Below are 10,580 nucleotides of genomic sequence, written 5' to 3'. Positions count from 1 at the left end.
CTTTAATGGAGCAAAGTTTGTCCCCAACAACTACACTGCCATTCTAACCAAGAGTGACGCTCCGTCGGAACTTCATTTTGTTTAGGACTTCTTGGCTCACAGTGAAATAGGGTTCGCTTTGACGCAGCCATCCACTCTATCTGGAACTCAATTTCTGACGTTCTGGCGAACGGGACTTTATGATGATGTTGGTAAGGATGGGACTCCAAGCATCGCTTTTACAGCAAAGGAGCTGGAGTACGTTGTTACTCCGACAACAGTCAGGAAAGCTCTACATCTACCTAAGAACTTCCAGTTCAGTTCTGCTGTTGAGGAGCCATTGCTACAGCAAATGATGGCTAATTTAGGGTATGAAGAGAGTTTAGAAAAGTTGGGCCAACTAAAACGCCCTCATATTCAAAGAGAATGGAGCTTTTTCTTCGATTGCATCACCAAGGCGTTCGCAAACAAATGCTCAAATTTTGACGCCATTCTGATTCTGACTCAACAAATTGGGTATGCTCTCCTAAACCAGTCTCACTTTGATTATTCCAAGACTGTGTTATGTTTTATAGGAGATAGAATGAAAGAGGACAGGAATGTAGTTTACTTTGCTAGGTTCTATCAATTAATTTACAGTTACTATACATCAGATGAACCACAACTAGCAAGTGAACACATAGAACATTTTAGGTTAGCAAAAAGGGCTTCTACTGACCTTTTAACTGCTGATAACAAAAAAAAAGTTCTGAGGCCCCTTAGAATTCCTTTAGCAGTAAAGCAAGCCCTTGTAAATGTTGATGCTGATACTTACTCTATATTATATCCTGATGTTCCACAACAATAACAACAACCACAACAGCCATCAGAACCTACTACTGCCACTCAACAAACACACACATCTGAACATGCCAACCAACCATCAACACATCATCAGGTGAAGCCTTCTTCTTCTAGAGCAAAGAGGACTAAGACAATACCTCAGTCACAGCAGAAAAGAAGGAAGATGATTTTAAGAGATGAGTCTGATGATGAGGTATAGGTTCAACCATCAGAACCTGTTGCTGAAGTAGCTGAGAAGGTCTCTTCTCAGACAGCTCAAAAAACTGGGAGTTCTAGGCCCCTAAAAAGGCTTAGAAAGCTAAACTCTGATGATCAAGCTCCCAGAGTATCTCCACCAGCTAAGAGACTTAAAAAGCAAAGAGCAAGGAGGGCTATAGAAGAATCAACCTCTGAAGAAGGAATGAAAGCAGCAGTTGTGGAAGGGGGTCAGGAATCTCTGATCCCACAAGAACCTACTGTAGTTGAATCTCTTCCAAGTGCTGAGCCAGAACTTCATGAAGCTCATAAATCTCCAATCCAAGAGCCAGAGACTACTCTAATGCCTACACCTCCTGTGTCTCCAATAAACTCTCCAGTACATGCTGAAAACCCAGGCACAAGTGCTGAAATTGATATCAACAACTTGGATGTGCCTTTGGTCTTGTATCTGGAAGCTCCATCTACTTCACATCTTTCTCAGCACACTACACCAATAACTCCATTGCTAGGTGTTGATGACCATGCAGATGAATCTTTTATTTCTTCACATACAATCATTCTATCAAAAGATGCAGATACTGAAGATTCTGCAAGTTCTGTTGAAGAAAATACTGGTGAAGCTGCTACAAATATAAATGCTGATGCAGCTGGTCCTTCTGGACATGCACCTCCACAAATAGTTGGTAAAGCTGATTTGATTAAGAAGTTTGTGAGAAAGGATGCACCAGTTCCTTGGAGTGAAACTAACAAAGGAAGAGAGTGGATCAAGGAGTGGAACAAAGTTGATTTTGTTCCTACTACAGATGTTCTTGCTAAGCACCTGGCTAAAGCTGATGAGATGCTGATGAATGATGACTTCAAAGCATAGCTCAGAGTCACTGCATTGAGTACCAGGAACCTTCAAGGTCAACACTCAATAACTCAAGCCAAGGTGGACAAACTTCAAGATACAGTGACTAAGCAAACCATGAATGTCACATTGGACAAGAAAAAGTTTTTTAAGCCATCCTTTGACCGCATTGAGTATATAGAAAAGACTCAAGAAAAGCAGCAAGCTCAACTATCTGATATTTTAAAGAATCAAGCTACCCAACAAAACCAACTCAATGAAATCCAAAACTCCGTGGAATTGCTTGTCTCCCTGCTTCTACCAGATGATGCCAAAAAGGGGGAGAAAGTCATTAAGTCCAAATGCACAACTGATCAACCACTGAAGGGTAAGGATGATGATAATGAAGACCAGGGAAACTCTAAAAGGAGTAGAGGTCTAAGTCAAGGAAGGGGTTCTCTATCAAGGGAAGCCAAAACTGTTAGTGTTTGTGCCCTAGAGACAACACTATTATGTTTATATTATGAAACATTTGGATTATTAATTCTGATTATCTGGATTATTCTTTAGTAATTTATTATATCTTTATTTTCTGTGATAAGATGTTAGATTAATAAATGTCCTTGGAATATGATATGTAATTTTATATCTCTAAGTACGTGACTTAGAAATGAGATTATGAGAATAGTATCGATATTCCTAAAGATCCCTAGTCGAGTATTATTATTAAGGGACAACAATTGATAACTAAATCTGTCAACAATTGATATCTAGTATATTGATTGTAACTTATGTGTTATAAGATAATTATGAGATTTTGGTTTTAGTGAATTTAGTAATGTTTATATCTCAAGAATTCACTGAAATCAGAATTATGATTGTAGCATGATTAGTTGTGTGCAAATTCTTGACTCATATTAGTCAATGATACTTAGTTAAGAGTTTAACTATGAACTAATTATGAAGTATTAGTATTTGTGACATTACTTAGAACTCCTCTAAGTAATCAATATTTATCTTCAGTCACTTATACTAATATAAAAAGTGTAAAAATATCTCTTGAAGTACAACTATGGTCAATGAAGATTTTTCTTTATTAAGAAGTAACCATATGTAGAGATAAATTTTTCATAAGTATAACTCTGGTTAAAATGTTTGATTACTTTATTAGAAGTAACCATATATTGTCAAGTTAGAATAATTTTTATACTTATTTACAAATTCCTAAACACTTTGATAATAGATGCAACACTCAATGGATCAAAGTATATGGAACTTAGAATATTTTTCTAAGATTGCAAACAAGTCAATGTTGGTTAATGTTGCTTTATTTATAGAACCAATATTGTTTGGGATACTACAGTTGTTAGGAGTTAACAATTGTATGATATATGAAATTGATTGCTGATGTCTTTTTGATAGATAATTGGTATTTAACTCATTGATATCTTATTTTAATATTTAAAATAGGATGCAACATAATTATTAGTATCTAAAGTATTTGACAAGTATCAGACAATGATATATTGTTAATATTTTGTTGCAGATAATTGTGAGATTTTAAGTTCTAGTGGATTTATATGAGTTGCTACACTAACAGATTCACTACTATTTGAAATTAGCAGCATAGTCATTCTTGTTAAGATTTTTTATCAATACACAATGTTGTTGATAATAATTTTATAAAGATAGATTATGGAGCTTTTGATATGAATGAGAATTGCTTAGACTTTACCCTAAGTGATCAATGCTTTTATAAAAACTCATTCATATTAAAAGATAAAATCTTTATTTCTCTTCTTAATACTACTAGGTCATTAGTGTGTGTCTTATCAAATCATTTATCTTTTTAGGCATAAAAACAGACTTGTGCACTCAAATAATTTTAAGAGAAAAATCAAACTTCTTTCTACATTAGTGATCGCTTATTTCATTTAAATCTTTTGAAATCATTATTGTACATCATTTCTCTCAAAAGATTAAATGCATAATATTCATTCTTATAGATATTAAGTGCATTTTATCTCTACATTGCCATATGTTCTGTGATGCAGGTTCAGCCTCCAATGGAATTCTTTCATTTGATAGTCATGAGGTTGAAAACCCACAACTTCTATCCCAGACTGTAAAGACAAACACAGAAACAAAACCAACCAACACTCTCTTACCACTAAAATGAAATATGAATGAGCGTGAGGGAGAAAGTGCCTTAGTGCACCACATAAGGAAGGTTCTGAAGTCAACCCAGCAGCTCTGTCTCCTACAAAGATGAGTAGTATTTAAATCAAGACAACTGCTAGCCCCCATACATCTTCTCAAAAAGATGTAATGGCTGAAAAGGCACAAAACAAATACTAGATTCATCCTCTCAACAGGGTGTATCTATTGAAATTCGCCTGTCGGCCAGGGTATCCGATGTAGTGTCACCACCTCAAACATAAACAATTTTTGATGCACAAGGAAAGGTTACACACACAAAGGATGAGTTGACGGAAATAAGAGTTTCGACCATTTTACGGTCAGATTCAATTGTTCAAGGTTCTTTAATGGACCAATTGCCTTTACAGGTGTTAGGAGAGGATATTGATCCAATAGCCATATGTCAGTGGTCAGTGTCTATCTCCCCAGGACTAATAAACCTGGATGCATATGTGGATAGTGAATCTGACATAGGTGCAGATCGGCAACTTATTGATAATGATTCAGATATTACCTGATGAGTCATAAGGAAATGTCTCCACAGACATTAGAAGAGAACTTTGATCTTTATGCTAAATTCTTTGGATCACTATTTACCTTCCCAGAGTTCAAATCTGGAACCCTAAAAGGGAAATTAGCAACTTGTAGATTATGACTAAGATTCATCTGATGAGTCTAACAAGGATGGGGATTTGCGAACTCCCATTGCACCACATGTGACCTCCTTAAGGATGCTAAGGTGATTTTCCTTGCAGGTACAGCTGGATTTTGGAGCTATGAGAGGAGTGATACACTTGTGAGAATGAGTGTAAACACGAGTGGAGAGAAGAATGAAACACTTGTGAGGTACACGAAAGAGAACCACACACTCACAGTGAGGAAGAATGACAGAAACACCATATCCCATTCCCTATCCTTAAACATGGTTCTTGATACTTCGGGTCTCGATTCTGTTTATGATTGGAACTTAACTCTTACGAACCTAACATTTACAGATTGGATTAGAATACTTTGGGACCTTTGAGACCTAACAGTTGGTAACAATTGATGATCTCACATTGGGGAGGTATAAGGAGTTGGGAAGATTGGTGAACATGATGATCAACAGTGAAATCATTCTTGCTGCATTTAAAGGGACATGGTTGATCAGACTATGACTTGTTATTTCTTTTCCAACCAAGTAACATATGAGAACTCCTTCAGACAACAGCATACATTCCTTCTCTAAGGGGGAGATAAAAGCTTATATAATAGTTTGGAGGATTCCTCAACTAAGGGGGAGAAATAGCAGGGAGGAAAGAAAAAGATAAAGCACATGTGCATCACACAACATCAGAAGAAGTGGTTTGGTTCATCACTATTCTTCATAAGGGGAGAAGCTGTTTTCCAAAAGGGGAGTACCATTAGTTCTTATTTATGGATCCTATTGTACGGGAGAGGTGGTAGACGAAAGTGATCTCCTTTAAGCAGTTGATTCTCATAGGAGGATAAGCTAGAGAGATATGCGCTTCTCAACAGGAAATGTGGTTGTACAATAGAAGCTGCTGATAATTATTTCAAGACTGAGAAGTATTATCTGGCAGAGATTTGAAGAACCAAGGAAATGAAGATGAAACTACTTGAAGATCAGTTCAGTGCTAGATGAACAAGCATCTTTCATTTCAGTTACTCAAGAAATCTTGAAATGCAGTATTTGATCCAGAAAACCAGTAGCATTATTTACAAGTCCTGGTACATTACTTTTTCTAGTTGTTAGTTGAGTTATCCTCTCTATTTAATTTGTTTGTTAAGTTTAACAATCAAATAGGGGGAGATTGTTGGTGAGACTGCGTAGCTGTATGAACAGTTACGTGATAACTCAACACAATAATAACACTAGAACAGGACAGGTTAATAATACTACATCTACACAAGAAATCAGGAAGAATGAAGACAGGGCAAATATGAAGAATAAGAAGATTAGAAGAAAGCCTGAAGTCTGTCTACAGGTCACTGAAAGAAGTTCATTAATATGATCATGCCTCAGTGAAGAACAAAGGTTAAAGACTTTCAGGGTTTCAGAAAGGTTGAAGATTCAGTATACAAGTGCTACAGGAAGATTTCAGTGTATTGGCACTGATTGAAGATAGACAATGTTCGAAGCATAGGAATCTGAAGAATTGAAGACAGGGTATAGACAGAGGTTAATAAAGACGTTGTCTAAAGTACCAGAAAGGATTCCAGTGAAAGTACAATTGTTTATTGACAGTCAGTGTTCGAAGCAATAAAGTTGAGGCAAGCTTAACAATGTAATCAAGGCTATAATATGAAGACCTGAATCGGGGTTAGTCGTCTGTGAACCAGACCAGTTGCACTAGGCGTCAACAGCTCGTGAAAGGAATTTGGGTATTATTTATAGAATGATTGTTAAGTTGAGGAACGTACTTGGATTGAACGTTTATATGTTAAAGTACAAGAAGAGGTGTGCGGGGTATACAGCTCAACAGCTCAAGGGACTGGCGAAACTCAAAGTTTAATTATTAAATTAAATAAATTATTTAATGGACTTTAATATAATTTATTTAATAAACTTAAAATGATTTATCTTATAAATTTTGAATAAGTTTATTTTATAAATCTAAATTAGTTTATTTATATAAGTTATATTTAAGTTTATTTTATAAATTAATTTAATTACAATTTAAACTTAAAAAGAAAATAGAAAAAGAAAAAGAAAAAGAAAACAAAACAAAAGCAAAAAGAAAATAAAAAAAAAAGAAATGAAAAAAATATAAAGAAAAAGGTAACCTTGTGTGACATTGTCGCCACACAGGTTATAAGGTTAAGTTTAGTTTTTTTGTTAAGTACAAAAGTTGTACTTGTAACCCATGTGGTCGCCATAGGGGAGTTAGAATAATATAATCCATTGTAGCTTTCCCCCCTTTGTCGCCACACAAATCAAGCAGACTCCTGTACTACCTTGTCACCACAGAGCCTACATGTCGCCACAGAAACAAAGCTGTCACCACAGAGCTCCTCAATTCTCAGCCACACAATTTTATTGTGTATAAAGACTACACTTTGCAGCAGATCTAAAAAGAACTGTTTTATCTTCTTCTCCAACAAAAAGAGAGCTGATAAAAACAAGAAGCGGAGATTTATAGAGGAGTTCAAGCTACTTGAATATCCGTTTATCTTCTCACCGGAGTAACGTTATAATGCCCGATTTAACTCTTGTATAGTCTTAGGGGCATTATAATAGTTATCCGGTAATTAAATCCTAGTACAAACAAAAGCTAGATTATTGTATAGGATTTGATTTGTAAATATTTGTAGAAACTAGGAACTTTATTGTTCTTAGATTATAGCCGGTTAATTTATTTACCGGAGTGTAGCAACCCCCTCGAGGATTTATATATGAATACATATTTCCCCGAATATCTTGTGTTCCTTGTTTTTATCGTTCCAAACAGTATCACTCTCAAGAACACGAAACCACTAACCGAGCACTAAATATTTTATCCGCTAAAGATTCGAAAGAATTTTTAATTTAGTGATTATCGTATTCAACCCCCTCTTCTACGATAATTCAGGACGTAACATAGGTATAGTGATACTAAAGTCAAAACACAGGCACATGCATTATATACATGGTGCTGGAAGACCCAATGTGAGATTCTACATGTCTGTTGTGTCATAAGTAATTCTCACAATGATAATGATGTATTGGTCCTTAGACTTGAAATCATTATATTTCTATATGAGAATTAATATACTTTGGTTGTATTAAAAGTTACCTTTGATCGGGTGATGATAAAAGTGTATATTGGGTATATTATGAATCATATGAGAAATATGAATGATCTAGAAAGGATTTAACCCTCCTATTTTAGGAGTGATATTATTGGCCTCTTGTTTGAGCTAGACTATGAAATGCATGTCCATGCTCAAATGTTGATTTGATATTATAGTCTACTCATCGATCAAGGAAACCTGGATTAAATTATGAAGATGATGACACATAACATGCCTCGAGTTTAATCTATAATATATGGTTAAAAAGATTATAGTACATTGTACATTATACACAAAAGGTTTAATCGATCACCGATTTAATTATTATTACTTGGGTAACAATGATGTATTACTAAATGCCGCTCATTATTTATGATTTTAAATTAGATTTAAAATTGTTGCCACGTAATAATAACCTAAAGGGTCGCTCAAAGAATGATTGGAGGATTATTTAATTTAAATTCGGATTGAAATTAAATATAAGTAATATGAATTATTTGTTATTAATTAAGTGTGACTTAATTAATTAAATAAATAGGAAATTCGAATTTAATATTAAATCTGAAATTAAGTTATTGGATGATTAAGTGAGACTTAATAATACAATAAATTAGAATTTTGAATTTAATAATAATAATAACTCTAAAATTAAGTTTAGGGTTAGAGGCCCATTAGCTCTTGCCTATATAATATCTTTTTCTAATAGAATTAGGGTTACACGTTTTATTTGATAAAACATAAACCCTTGCAGCTTGAAGAGATATAGAGAGAGTAAGAAGGCGGCCTCAAGAACGTGCTAGTACACACCCATGCTCCGGGCGATCATTTGTGTGGATACCTTCAAGGCGTAGATCGTTCCAGCGACGGGCTACGTGGTGATCATTCAAGACCTCCATCTTTCCATTAACGTAAAGCTTCTTAAGGTAAACATACTGAACTACGAATTAAATATTATTTTTCGCATGAATCCCGTGGAGAGTTTTTTTTTTTTAAGATTTAAATTTACGTTTTTGTTGTGTTTATGTGCTAAAAACCCTTCAATGGCATCAAAGCTACTTGCGAAAAGTTTTTAATTCGTTTATGTGTTTAACCATTTTCGATATATGAGCATGTACGTGATTCGCCATGATTTGATGTTGATATAATATGCTTGTATATGTATGGTTTTGAATATATGATATTCATGTGAGTTGTATAATCATAAGATGATTATGTAATTTGTATATATACTGATATATACATGATTTATATTTGTTCTAATTATGAGAATCATATTAGATACAGATTCTAAATTGGCTGCTGCAAATTTGCTGAAATCTGGGTCCGGTGTCCGATTTACGCAAACGAATACCCTATTCGATGGGTAAACGAGCGTCTGAACAAAACTGATAGCCAAAGCTATCAACGACTCGTCTGTAAGGCATTTGACGTCGTTTACTGCCCGTAAAAAGTGATTTTTTTTTATTTGATTCTGCTTTTTCTGATTTTTGTCATATTTTTTTATGATTAGATCATGGATAATATGATATGTTAAGATCAGATTATGTATTTTAACATGCTTTTATGTGTTGTATGAGCATGGTGGATGGTTATGGCCTTTCGACCTTAGTGTAATGGTTTTGGTTTTGGTTTTAAATACGACTTGCATGTCGTCAATATTTGTAATCATAAATCTCGAATGTAACTCGAGTTATTCATGTAAGTTTATTAGATTAGTTTTACTTTCAATCATGTAATGTAATTGAAGACTCAAAAAGGCTATCCAATGGAGGTGATTCAAAGAAGAAGACGAGACATACAAGGAGTCTAAACAAAGAAGAAGACGAGGCATACAAGAAGTCTAAACAAAGAAGAAGACTTATGTAATAAGTAGTTGTATTTATTTCCATCACCACATTAGATTAACATTGATCTTTATCATGAGCTTGATAAAGATTACATAGGATGGGGCCATAACCAAACACATTTACTTTATTGCACTTTACATATTGATGTATGAATGTATGTATAAAATAGTTAATGATGCATGCTTTAATTAGATTAATCATGCATGAATGTATGTATTAGATACATCACCCATGCCATGCCTAAACAAGATAAAATCTGTAACGACTCAAGATTTTAAAATTTACAAACGATTATGAGATTCTCGTGTTTATGAAACACGGAATGAAATACGAATCTTCTTTATTTCCGATATGGGGCGATTTTGTCAACAACGGGTTCATAGAACTTGTAAGGCTGTGGGTTTTAAGCGAGACCGATGTGACTCCTCCACTACCTGGAAATCAAACCATTGACGAGTATTGATTTGAAGTATTTTATTCAAGAAAAAATTGGGAATCTCTTTATGATTGGATCATGATCGTTATAATACTAACAAAACCCTAATATTTATATTAAGTTATTTAGATGCCTTCCAATATGTCCAACGCGTTAACCCCTAGATCGATAAAGAGTGGGTTCGCCAGAGCGAAGTACTCTCATCTATCGTGGGACGGCGTGTTGAAGTATATGATACTTTTTAGACCTTTGGGTTTTAACTTAACTAAGTTACCACAATAGGATTGTGAACTTAGAGGCATAGAGTTTGGTGAGATTTATTGGATAAATAAGAATAAATATTATTCCACTAAACTATCCAAGAGTTATATAGTTGATATAATTGACAAATGTTGTCTACCTTATTGAATCATGTTTTAGGAGTAAAGCCAAAGCTGAACTAAAATGTTGTGAAAATTTGGATCTTGGCTCACTA

This window comes from Apium graveolens, chromosome 6 (assembly GCF_009905375.1).
Source record: "Apium graveolens cultivar Ventura chromosome 6, ASM990537v1, whole genome shotgun sequence".
NCBI classification, from domain to species: domain Eukaryota; kingdom Viridiplantae; phylum Streptophyta; class Magnoliopsida; order Apiales; family Apiaceae; genus Apium; species Apium graveolens.
Note: the sequence above shows the minus strand (reverse complement) of the source record.